The sequence below is a fragment of the Chlorocebus sabaeus genome, chromosome 20, assembly GCF_047675955.1.
Source record: "Chlorocebus sabaeus isolate Y175 chromosome 20, mChlSab1.0.hap1, whole genome shotgun sequence".
In the NCBI taxonomy this organism is placed as follows: domain Eukaryota; kingdom Metazoa; phylum Chordata; class Mammalia; order Primates; family Cercopithecidae; genus Chlorocebus; species Chlorocebus sabaeus.
The window spans coordinates 3241914-3255252 of record NC_132923.1 but is presented as its reverse complement, the minus strand read 5'-3'; the positions used below and the strand labels follow the sequence as shown (position 1 = coordinate 3255252).

The following is a 13339-nucleotide window of genomic DNA, read 5'->3' as shown; positions in this document are numbered from 1 at the left end:
CTGTAAGCTAAAGAGAACCAGGGAACTCAGAACCAGGGAAGCTGACCGTGCAGTCCCCAGTCTGGGGCCAAAGGCCTGAGAGCCCTGGGAGGTCCCTGGTGCAAGTCCCAGAGTCCAAAAGCCAAAGAACCTGGAGCTTGACGTCTAAGGGCAAGAGGAGGAAAAGCCTCCCACTCCAGAAGAAAGACAGCAGAGACAGAGAATCTCCTGTCTTTCTCCTGTTTGTTCCAACCAGGCCCCCAACCAGTTGGACGACGTCTGCCCCCAACAAGGGCAAGTTGTCTTCTCTCAGTCCACTGACTCACCCACCAATCTCTCATGGAAACAGACACACCCAGAAACAAACCAGCCATTTAGGCACCTCTCAATCTTGTCATGCTAAAAATTAAAGTTAAAATTAACAGTCATAACCATTATTCAAAATGTGAGAAATTTTTAGGCAACTGTAATAAGGCGAGAAGAAAGAATTAGAAAGTATATATTTTGAAAAAAGAAGACAAAATTGTAATTTTTTGCATGATGATATAATTACTTGAAAACCCAGGAAAATTAGCCACAAAATGGTTAGTACTAATTAGAGAATTCGTGTAATGTGTCCAATTGCAAAATAAATATACAAAACTTAATAGCAGTGGTTGCATCCTCAAATGCCTCCAGGGATCAGGCAGACAACAAAAATGAATAAAGCACACTGGTGGGGACCTTTCCTGATGACAGAAAGCAACTGCTTCCCAGCTCCTGCATATTTTTGTCAAGGGAGATTGTGAGTCTAGAGTTGCCAGTATTCTGATTTTTAAGGAGAATTTGTAAAAACAGATTCTTATATAAAACTTTCTGATTATTAGATGCAGATAACTAATTCAAAAATATTCTGAACTAAATATATTCATAGGCTAGATATGGCCATGGGCCTCCAGTGTGTAACTTTTGATCAGTGCTTTCCTTTATAATTAATCTGCAAATACAGAGAAGAAATGTGAAATGGTATAAAAAATTGATTAATCTTTGAATAGTGAATCATTTGAAATAAATTAAATTAAATTTCTACTTCTTGTATCACACCAAATAACGTCTACAGGGTAATGATTTCAAGTAAAAAATGGAACTAAACAAGCAGTAGAAAAATATATATAGGTAAGTATTTATATAATTTCAAGTTGGGAAATGCTTTCTTAAAAATAACAACAACCTGTTGAATGAGAGAAAATATTTGCAAACTATTCATGTGACAAGGACTAATATCTAAAATATACAAGGAACTCAACTCAATACCAAAAAGCAAATAATTATATTAAAAGTGGGCAAAGAATCTGAATAGACATTTCTCAAAAGGAGACATACAAATACACAATAAGTATATTTTTAAAATGCTTAACACCACTAATCAGGGAAATGCAAGTCAAAACCACAATGAGATATCACCTTATCTCAGTTAGAATAGCTATTATCAGGGGGAAAAAACAAATGCTGACAAGATATGGAGAAGGGGAACTGCTATACACTGTTGGCGGGAATGTAAATTAGCATAGCCACTACGGATAAGAGTATGAAGATTTCTCAAAAACTTAAAGTAGACCTACCATGCAATCCAGCAATTCCACCACTGAGTATTTATCCAAAGGAAAGGAAATCAGTATATCAAAGGGGTATCTGCACTCCTATGTTTAATGCAGCACTATTCACAATAGCATAGATATGGAAGCAAACTGTGTCCATCAAGGGGAAAATGGATAAAGAAAACGTATATATACGCAATGGAATACTATTTGGCCAGAAAAAAGGGATGAAATCCTATTATTTGCAGCAACATGGATGGAACTAGAGGTCATTATGTTGAGTGAAATAAACCAAGCACAAAAAGACAAATCACTCATATGTGAGAGCTAAAAAATGTGATTGCATGGAGTTCGAGAGTAGAATGATAGATACCAGAGGCTGGGAAGGGTGTGTGTGTGGATGCGGGGGATGAAGAGAGGTTCGTTAATGAGTACAAACACTTAGATGCAAGGAAAAAGCTGTAATGTTTGATAGCAGAGTGGGGTGACTATAGTTAACAACAATATATTGTGTATTTCAAAATAGCTGGGAGAGAAGATGTGAAATGTTCCCAACACAAAGAAATGACAAATGTTTGAGGTGGTGAATATCCTGACTTGATCACTACACATTCCATGCATGTATCAAAATAGCACTTGTACCCTATAAATACATACAAATATGTATCAAAAAATAATGTCTATAATAACAACATTTTAAAAAGAGCAACAGAGAAATCATAAAAAGAAAAACTGGCCTAAATTACATATATTTTTTTTTTACCATTTCAGATCAAAAAATAAAATGCCAATGGCAGACGAGAAAAAATATTTAAAACACCTAGACTCAATATCCATTTATAGAGACACTGGTCCCTGCAAATCAATAACAAGCATCTTCAGAGAATATTGAGTAGAGGATATAGAAAAGCAAGTCATTAAATTAGAAATGCCAATACCTAACAAGTGTAAGACAAAAACATTCAACCTCACAAGTAATCAAATAAATACAAATTAAACCACTGATGAGACACCATTTTCCCATTGATTTGAGAAACATTTTTGAAATTTTTTTTGAGACCCAGCGTTAACAAAGGCATTTATTTTTGGTAGAAGTATACATTAATTCAGCCTGTAGAAAAATTTGGCAGTATGTGTCAGAACTCTTTGACTCAGCAAGTCTACTTCTCAAAGTTTAGACTAAGGAAATAGGAATATACTGTAAACAAGGATTTAATTGTAAGGATACCTTTTTTGTTGTTTTTTTTGTTTGTTTGTTTGTTTGTTTTTGAAACATTATCTCACTCTGTCACCCAGGCTGGAGTTCAGTGGTACAATCATAGCTCACTGCAGCCTTATCTCCCAGGCTCAACTGATTCTCCTGCCTCAGTCTCCCAAGTAGCTGCAACTACAGGTGCACACCACCATGCCTGGCTAATTTTTGTTTTTTAATAGAGATAAGGTCTCCATATGTTTCCCAGGCTGGTCTCAAACTTCTGAGCTCAAGCAATCCTCTTGCCTCAGCCTCCCAGAGGGCTGGGATTACAAGAGTGAGCCACCACACCCAGCCAGGATGACATTATTGATACACTAGCAGAACACAAAAACAAAAACACGGAAACAATGTGAACACTGATAGATAAATAGGTAAATTTGTACATTCATACTGTGAAATTCTTGGTGGTCATTTAAAGTCTGAAGCAAGTCTTGAAGAATATTTATTATTATTAAAAAAATAGGGGCCCAGTTGGGCAAGGTGGCTCACACCTATAATCCCAGCACTTTGTGATGCCAAGGCAGTTGGATCACTTGAGGCCAGGAGTTTGAGACCAGCCTGGCCAACATGGTGAAACCCCGTCTCCACTAAAAATACAAAAATTAGCCGGGCGTGGTGGTGGACACCTGTGATCTCAGTTACTCAGGAGGCTGAGGCAGGAGAATCGCTTGAACCTGGGAGGTGGAGGTTCCAGTGAGCAGAAATCAGGCCACTGCACTCCAGTCTAAGTGACAGAGTGAGACTCTGTCGAAAGAAAGAAAGAGAGAAAGAGAGAAAGAGAGAGAGAGAGAGAGAGAAAGAGAAAGAAAGAGAAAGGAGGAAAGGAGGAAGGGGGGAAGGGGGAGAGGGGAGAGGGGAGACAGAAGAGGGAAGAGGGAAGAAGGACTGGGCGTGATGACTGACTCCTGTAGTCCCAGCACTTTGGGAAGCGGAGGCAGGCAGATTACTTGAGCCCAGGAATGTGAGACCCACCTGGGCAACATGGTGAAATGCCATCTCTTTAAAAAAAAAAAAAAAAAAAAAAACTTAGCTGGGCATGGGGTGTGGTGATGCACACCTGTAATCCCAGCTGCCTGACGTGCTGAGGTGGGAGGAGCACCTGAGCCCAGGAGGTTGAGGCTGCAGTGAGCTATGATTGTGCCGCTGCACTCCAGCCTGGGGGCAGATGAGATCCTGCCTCCAGAAAAAAAAAGAAAAGAAAAGAAAGAAAGTCACAATACATTGCTAAGTTTTTGTTGTTGTTGTTGTTTATTTTAAATCAAAATGAATAGTATGACTCCAAACTCTACAGTATATGTACAATGATCTGGAAGAATACAACCTTAGATATTAACAGTGGTTATCCCTGGATGGTGGAGTTATGATTATTATGTTCCAAATTTCCTATTTAAAAAGTTTGCTTCTGTTTTACTACAAGGAACATATTGTTTTGATAACAAGTAAGATTTTTATTTTTACTTAACAAATACAGTTGGGTCCTCAGGTGGACTAACTGACTGTTACAGTTACTTAGCTATATTAGAAAGAGACGGACATAGTTCCTATGGCTGTTTACTCTGTGTGTGTGTGTGTGTGTAAATATATATGCCATATATCATTAGTAGGCTTACCTTTCTATTTATGTTTTGCTTGGACTGCTTTAAACTAAACACATATGCCAAAAGCCAATGAAGAGATACACCCCAGACAAATGCAAAATACTACAAGAGAGCTTAGGCAGGCTTTAATTTAACAATTAAAGGATTGCTAAAATTAAAATTGTATTGCAAATAACCTACAAAGCTGCATGTAGTTTAATAGAGTTGCCTATAAGTACCTGGTTTATCTATGACCACTTAATAGAGTTAATGGACCTTATACAAATATTTACAGGCTCAAAAAGAGACTTATTGGCAGACTTGGCCTTCCTTCCATGCCCAGTTAACAGGGAATGGCTCCCAGCTCCTCAAACACACAGAAAGAGAAAACTAGAGAGATTTTGCCAAAGATTTAAGCAAGGAAAAATCTAGAGCTGCAAAGTATGTAACATTTACTAGACTAATATGAAAAGAGATTCATAAACAACCCAAGTGTCCAAAATAAACTATCATATAGAGAAATTACAAACATCTATAAAGAACTATAAATTAAGAGCCCAAACTTTGGCCAGGTGCAGTGGCTCACACCTGTAATCCTAACACTTTGGGAGGCTGAAGCAGGTGAATAGCTTGAGCCTAGGAGTTCAAAACCAGCCTGGGCAACAAAATGAGACCTCCTCTTTACAAAAAATCAAAAAATAAAAATTAGACAGGCATGGCGGCATGCACCTGTGGTCTCAACCACTTGGGAGGCTGAGGCAGGAGGATTGCTTGAGCCCATGAGTTCAAGGTTAAAGTTAGCCAAAATGGTATCACTGCACTCCACTCCAGCCTGGGCAACAGAGTGAGACTCTGTCAAAAACAAAAACAAACAAACAAAAAAACCCCACACTTTAAAAATAATACAGCATTTCTCTGACCTAACTGACTTCTCAGTTTCCTTTACCCTTTGCTGCCTAGCTAGATTATCTAATATTACAGTGTCCAGAGCTCAGTCTTAGGCCCCCCAAGCAATCTCATCCAGGCCCCTGTCTTTAAGCAACATTTATAATCTTGTGATTCTCAAATGTATATCTGACTGTCCCTCTGACTTCCTCACTAAGACTGCTGACATCTCACACGTGACATGATCGATTCCAAACTGTCTTCCTCCCTAAAACTACTCCTTCCATCAGTCTTCATAGTTCAGTGAAGAACATTACCATCCATCTAGTTGCCCAAGCCAAAAGCCTAGCACCCCCTTTGGATTTCCCTTTTCTTTTCCCTGACACCAAATCCATCAGCAAGTTCTGCCAGTTCTCTCTCCAAGATACAAAAATGCATGCTGAATCAACCCACTTCTTACCATCTCTAGTACTGTCACTCTTATTCAAGCCTTCACAGAATCCATTCTCGATTGAGCAGTCAGAGTGTTTTTCAGAAAATGTAATTCATATCTGCTTAAATCTCTTCAGTGGCTTTCGAATGCACATAGGAAAATAAACAAACAAACAAACAAAAGACCTCTGAACTTTTCACCATGATGCAATAAAGCCTCTGAACGCCCTTCTGCTACTCCTTACTCCTTGCAGATAATTCTCTAGCCACAAGAACCTTTTCTATTTCTGGGATGCCAAGTTCATCCTACCTGAAGGCCACTGCACTTTTTTGTTCCCTTTGCCTGACAGTCCCCCACTCTATTCCTACCCAAAACCTATTAATTAGTTTTTAAAATATTAAGAAATTAAGAATATGTCTTGAGAGCATGCTGCGTGTAAGTGGCAATCAGAAGACTTGGGTACTAGTCTCACACGCTTTTCAAGATAGGACACCTGCTCTAAACCAATATGATAATGACTTTGGTCAATAACCAAAGTGATTCCTTGGCTCTTGGTTTCCCCTTCTCTGGGACAAGTCCCAATAGTTAACTCCTCTCTTGTTAATTTAAAACCCAAATATAGAGATCTGGAAACTGGAGGTCACTGCAGCTGGTCACCTGCTGTGGAAGTCCCCAAACTGTCCAATCTCTTGCCTCCCCAGACTTCTTTGTTCAGTTCTTTCCTTAGGATTTATGAATTGACCAGTATCCTTTAAGTCCTTTAGCTAAAGTTGGTTTCTGTAACTTACAATTGAAAAGAACTTTAGAAGAATCCCTTCTTAATTGTCTGGTTAGCTTCCTATAACTCAGTTTTACAGAACCATTCCCTTAGTGTTGGCTACCCCAGGGCATCTGTGGAATCTAAACTCAGCATGGATATTGACATATGTAGAACAACTTAATATTCATCTTTCCCACCTCATATTCATGCGTGCATGTGCACACACACACACACACACACACACACATTCTCTCTCTCCCCACACTATATTCTTCCCAAGTCCTCTTTGTACTTTTATCCAGCATCCACCAGGTTGGATTTGTTCTGCCTTGATGTTTTCTCACAGTTCATCTTTCCACTGCATGCTGGGCTCCCAATATTTGTGATAAAATTAGGAACCCTATTTAGGTATGTAAAGAGGCCTTCTGCATGCACAATCAATAAATGTGAGCTCTAAAATGAATCCTTTCTTTCCTACGGGGCACTCACTTCCCTTGCCTTTCTTGGGTTATCTTCTATTTTGTTGTCCCTAGTAGCTATGTTCCAATCACCAGGGCAGGGGTTTTACTTTTTGGAGGTCAGAGACCCCTTTGAATGCTACAGACACTTTTTACAGAAAAAGTACATACAAATACACACACATTTTGCACACAACCAAGGTTTATGGGCTTCTGATTAAAATCACTTTACCAAGGATAAGACTTCTGTGACCATCCACCACCCCCATACACACACACCACTAATTCCTACCCGTCACTAGCCGTGACTTATCCATGGCTTTGCTGCCAGACACCAGTAAAATAAACCTGGTTCTTCTCTCCTAATACTTGTTATGCTGAGAGATAGAAAAACAAAAACACAAAGCATCCCCAACAATTATAGGCAGTTACACTTAAGAGTCATTAAAAGCGTCCCCCATTAGAATACTTCCCCAGGACAAACACTTTATAACTTCCTAGATTACTAATTTAAAGCACAAGTTACGTTTTAAATGCTTTTCTTTACAGGGAGGTATTCTTGGACCCTGGCTGAGATTAGGAAACAGCCAAGTCTTAGCAGCACACTTAGCAAGAATTTCTTAGGTGGGTTATTTTCTGGGAAGATTATCACAGTGAATAATCTCATCTATTTTACTGTCAATTTCAGAGTGTGACATTTTTGGCCTTGTTCTCAGTTCTAGAGATATTGTCAAGTTGAAACCTGCAGCTTCTTATATACTAACTCTACCTTCTAATTAGAAAAGAGGTTTGAAAATGTTGGAGCTTTCTGGGTTGCCTTCCCCAAGCTAAATTAGAGTCTACTGAAGAAAGGAAAGGTGGAGAAGAGGCAGAAGGACTGGGTGGATGCAGTAGAGAAAGAACCATACAATCAAAGGCAGGTCAGGGACCAGACAGAATAGTCTTTTTATCCTACCAATGCCAGTGGCTCATGAATGGCCCCGAGCCCCTAGGACTTCTCTTCAGCCCAATCTGACTCCCCATGAAGTCATGGATGCATTTATTTTGTCTGATGAATTGCTTTTCATTAGAGTCAACATGGAATAGAGCAGGATTTCACAATGTAATAGACTGAATGTCTGTGTCCTCCAAAATTTCAAATGTTGAAAACTAGGATCCTTTTCTTGCCTCCACTTCCTTGTTAGCAGGGACCCTAAGCTCTACTCCCATTGCCCTCAGCCACCCACCCTCGACCTTGATCGGGACCTCCAGGCTGCACCTGGCTGGCAGCAGGGCAGTGCGGCTCAGGTGGGTCTGGGGCGGGACCCTGTTCAGCCTGAGATTCGGATCTCGAAGACACACGGGCCCCTCAACTTTGCCAAATGCTCCAGATGGCAGGTCCTTGGCCCACAGGCCTACAGGCCCGTCTCAGGCTGGCAAGCATTGCCCCCGCTCCTTCTTCCTTAGGGCTTACCACCAAGCTTCTTTTTCCACACAGTCATCCAGACTGAGGAAATGTAGTCACCACAGGACCCAGAAATTTGGGGGCCAGGTGAGCCACGGCCACTGCCGTATTGGCAAGCACTGAAAGCACCCAGGAGGCCATGGCAATGCTGGCGGCATGCATCACCATAGGATCGACTTCAGCAAATGTCACCCAGGTTACTTTAGGAAAGTTGGTATGAGGCATTACCACCTAAAGAGGATCCTGAGCTTCTGCCCAGCTGTCAACCTTGACAAATTGTGGGCTTTGGTCAGGAAGCAGACACAGGTGAATGCTGCTAAAAGCAAGCCTGGAACAGCTCCCATCACTGATGTGGTGCCATCGGGCTACTACAGAGTTCTGGGAAGGGAAAAGTTCCCAAACCAGCCTGTCATTGTGAAGGCCAAATTCTTCAGCTGAAGAGCTCTGGAGAAGATTCAGTGGGGGGAGCTTTGTCCTGGTTGCTTGAAGCCACATAGAAGGAGGTTCATTAAATGTTAACAACTGCTTTAAAGAGAAAAGGAAAGGGAAAGGGAAGGAAAGGAAAGAAAACTAACCCCCAAGGTAGTGGTATGAGAAGGTGGAGACTTTGGGAAGTGACTAGGTCACAAGGGTGACATCTTCCTGAAGGGGATTAGCGCCCTTACAAAAGAGACTGGCGAGTTTTCTTGCTCGTTCCATCATGTGAAGACAAAACCAGAAGATGGCTATCTATGAACCAGGAAGTGTCCCTCACCAGACATCAAATCTGCTGGCACCTTGATCTTGACTTCCTGGCCTCCAGAACTGTGAGAAATGAATTTCTGTTATTTATAAACTACCCAGTCTATGCTATTTTAGTACAGCAGCTCAAATAGATGAAGACACTCAACTTTGGCACTACTGGCATTCAGGGCCAGAAAATTCTTTGCTGGGGGACCTTTCTGTGGGAAAATAGAGATGCCTAGCAGCATACCTGACCTGTACTCACTAGACGCCAGTAACACCCCCATTATAATCACCAAGAATATCTCCAGACATTGCCAAATGTCCCCAGAGTGGGGGAACAAAATTGTCCCTATCTGAGAATCACACAAGAGAGGGAAGGTTTAGAGTCAGACAGACCTAGGTTCCAACTTTAGTTCCATTCCTCACAAACCCATAACCTTGGTGGGTGGGGAGGGAGGGAAGTATTTATGTCCTCTGCCACTGTTTCTTATTAGCAAATACTACTTATATCAAACAAATTGTTTTGAGGTTTGAATGAGATGATGTGTTAAAAGCATATAGGCTTACAATAGGTGCTCAATAAACAGTTGTTCCCTTCCCATACCTACTTCACTTATTTAACAAACATTTATTGAGCACTTATGCTGTATGCTAAGCATACAAACACAAAACAGTAAGTCTGAGAGAAAGAGACAAATGCACAAATAACCATAACATATCAAATCCATTAGCAGAGATTATTTACCCAATGTTACAACTCTGGCCCTATCTTTCTTTTCTCCCCCCTTAACGGCTAACCTTCTGTCTCCAAAAGCTCATCTGGCATTCCTCTTGACAGAGGAAGTGTCCTATGAGTTGGGTCCTGAAAAATGAGTGGCAGGTCATCTGAAGGCCAGGAGAGAAGTATGCACACTAGGCAGAAAAAACAGCATGGGCAGGCCGGGTGCAGTGGCTCATGCCTATAATCCCAACATTTTGGGAGACCAAGGCAGGCGGATCACTTGAGGTCAGGAGTTCAAGAACAGCCTGGCCAACAGCACGAAACCCCCATCTCCACTAAAAATACAAAAAAATTAGCTGGGCATGGTGGTGCGTGCCTGTAATCTCAGCTACTTAGGAGGCTGAGGCATGAGAATCAACTTGAGCCTGGGAGACAGAGGTTGCAGTGAGCTGAGTTTATGCCACTGCACTCCAGCCTGGGCGACAGAGTAAGACTCTGTCTCAAAACACACACACACACACACACACACACACACACACACACACAACAGCATGAGCAAAGGCTTAATAGTGTGGTAACTTTAGGAAACTGCATTATCCAGTAGGCTAGAGTGAGGCTGAGTAGGGGAAATTGGTGCAAGATGGAGGATGCTAAGGAATTTGGATTTCTTTCTGCAAGTCACGTAGTCCCCCAGGATGCTTTTTTCAGAATGGTGGCACGATCAGATCTGCTTTGGAAAGCACACTCTGGCAGCACTGGGGAGGATAAATGAGAGGTGGAATGAAGGGCAAGAGAGACGAAAAGCAAGAAGACCAGTCAGGAGCTATCGATTCCAGATGAGAGATAATGAGGGCCTGAACTGTAGTACTGGCAATGACAATGGCAAGATGCCAGCAGGCTCCAGGGACATTAAAAGGTAGAACTGACAGAATTTAGTGACTGATTAGATGTGGAGCGGGTAACAAGTGAAGGAGAAGAAGGAATAGGAGGTGATTATAAGATTCTAGCTTAGAAAATTAGGTGGATACTGATGGCATTTAGAAATGATAGGCACTGAGAAACTGTTTTCTCTTCTTTTTCACAGCCCCCGCCATTCACACTGTGCAAAGGAGCTCACTATCCCCAGCTCCCACTTGACAGATTCCTATACAACTCAATTTAACAAACCTAGGAGAGTAGTAGCAAACCTAGCAGCTCAATGATACTGGTTATTCCTGTCTGTCTTTGCTTGGATCTGGAAAAGTCCCAGGAAAATATTATTAATGAATAAGAAATAATCCCTATCCTGGGGCTGGGCACAGTGACTCACGCCTGTAATCCCAGCACTTTGGGAGGCCGAGGTGGGCGGATCACAAGATCAGGAGATCGAGACCATCCTGCCTAACACAGTGAAACCCCATCTCTACTAAAAATCCAAAAACTTAGCCGGGCGTGGTGGCAGGCGCCTATAGTCCCAGCTACTCAGGAGGCTGAGGCAGGAGAATGGCATAAACCCAGGAGACAGAGCTTGCAGTGATCAAGATCGCACCACTGCACTCCAGCCTGGGAGACAGAGCAAAATTCCGTCTTAAAAAAAAAAAAAAAGAAAGAAATAATCCCTATCCTTAGGGAGCCTACAGTCTAGATGGCACAGTCATACACATCGGAAATTACAGTACAATGTGATCTGCACTATACAATAGAGGTACTGTATCACAGAATGTTTCACAAAGGTCATCCTTAACTGAACTTAGCTGGTAAGGAAAGACAAGAGGAGAAGGATATATTAGCCAAAGGAACAGCAGGCGCAAAGGCATGAAGGGGGGTATAATTTGGTATGATTGGAGGGTGGGGCGAGGTACAAGATGAAGCTGGAGATGTAGGCAAGAGTTAGATCATAAAAGGTCTTATGAGCTAAGATAAGGATTATCAAAGGTATGATTAATCACTGACTGATTTTAAGCAGGGAAGTTTCAAAGAAAGCCCCCAGTAGTTACCAATGTTAAAGAAAAACAGGTAGGCTAGGCGCGGTGGCTCACGCCTGTAATCCCAGCACTTTGGGAGGCTGAGGTGGGCGGATCACGAGGTCAGGAGATCGACATCATCCTGGCTAACATGGTGAAACCCCATCTCTACCAAAAGTACAAAAAATTAGCCAGGCGTGGTGGCGGGCGCCTGTAGTCCCAGCTACTCAGGAGGCTGAGGCAGGAGAATGGCCTGAACCCAGCAGGCGGAGTTTGCAGTGAGCCGAGATCGCACCACTGCACTCCAGCCTGGGCGACAGAGTGAGACTCCGTCTTAAAAAAGAAAGAAAGAAAGAAAAAAAAACAGGTAAGATGACAAACATCTCAGTACCTAGTATATATCAGGTTCTGCACTAGTTTTGTCCAATTAATGTATTAGTAAACTACTTTAGGTGTATTTTACTCTAGCCTATAACTGATTTATAATCCTCTTTCCACAAGTCTCCTCCATCAGGCACTATGAGTTCCTTAAAGGCAGGACTCTAGTCTTAACCATCCTTATACCCCCAGGCTAGCTGAGTGCCTGGCACAAAGTAGGCTCCTAAGTATTTACTAGATGAATGAATCATCGGTTGGACAACGTTTTTCCTGAACTCCCTGCTTTCTAGAATCCAGTAAGTCATCTTCTGTTCACCATAGCTAAATGATAAGGATAGTACAGAGAAATGAGTAGTATATTTAGCTCCAGAAGATCTAGGGTCTAGTCCTGCCTCACTTACTAACTCTGACCTTGGGCAAAGTGCATATACTCTGAGCTTTAGGGGTCTCATCTGTGAAAAAGGAATTTTAAAAAATTCCCATGTCACAAAATGTGTGAAAGTATTTTGTATCATTACTAAAATATAAGTTGTTTACATATATGTTTCATCTTCCTTACATATTAACATGTGCTCAGAAGTCAGGGGAAAAAAAATAGGTTGGGCTTAAAGTTATTGCATTATAAGCCAGTAAAAATGCTAATGTTAATTGTATTTTTCAACTAGCATTCATGTCGTTCTGCTGGATAATGTGAATTAGATTCTGGTTGCTCCTTGCTCACTCCAGTCAGTAATACTTGCCTTACTGTTCTTTAAACCTGCCAAGCTCATTGCTACCTCAGGACCTCCGCACTGCTTTCACTCAGCAAGGAGGGATGCTGAGGGAAATGCTCTTCCCTTACCTCCCCCCACCATGGTTGCATGAAGGTCATGCCTTCACTTTCCAGGTCTCTGTTCAAGTGCCCTCTCACCACAATACCTTCCTAACCAGTTCATCTAAAGTAGCAGCTACTCACTCTCCACACTGCCATCACTCTCTACTTCCTTAATTTGCCTTATTTTTATGATATATCATCATCACAATCCTGTACTTACTTATTCTTTGCCTCCCCATGAAAATGTAAGGTCCATAAAGATAGGGTCTTTGCCTCCCTCTCTCACTCACTGCATCTATGATGCCTAGAACAATGCCTGGCACAGGGAAGATACTCAGGGCATTTTGCTAAGTAGTTTGCTAAGTGAATGACATTTGCTAAATAAGTGA

At 41.7% G+C, this 13339-nt stretch overlaps 1 pseudogene; it reads left to right on the top strand.

The window, feature by feature from the left end:
* Window positions 1-6132: 6132 nt before the first annotated feature.
* On the top strand, window positions 6133-8855 carry LOC119624500 (large ribosomal subunit protein uL15-like; annotated as a pseudogene).
* The last annotated feature ends 4484 nt before the right edge of the window (window positions 8856-13339 follow it).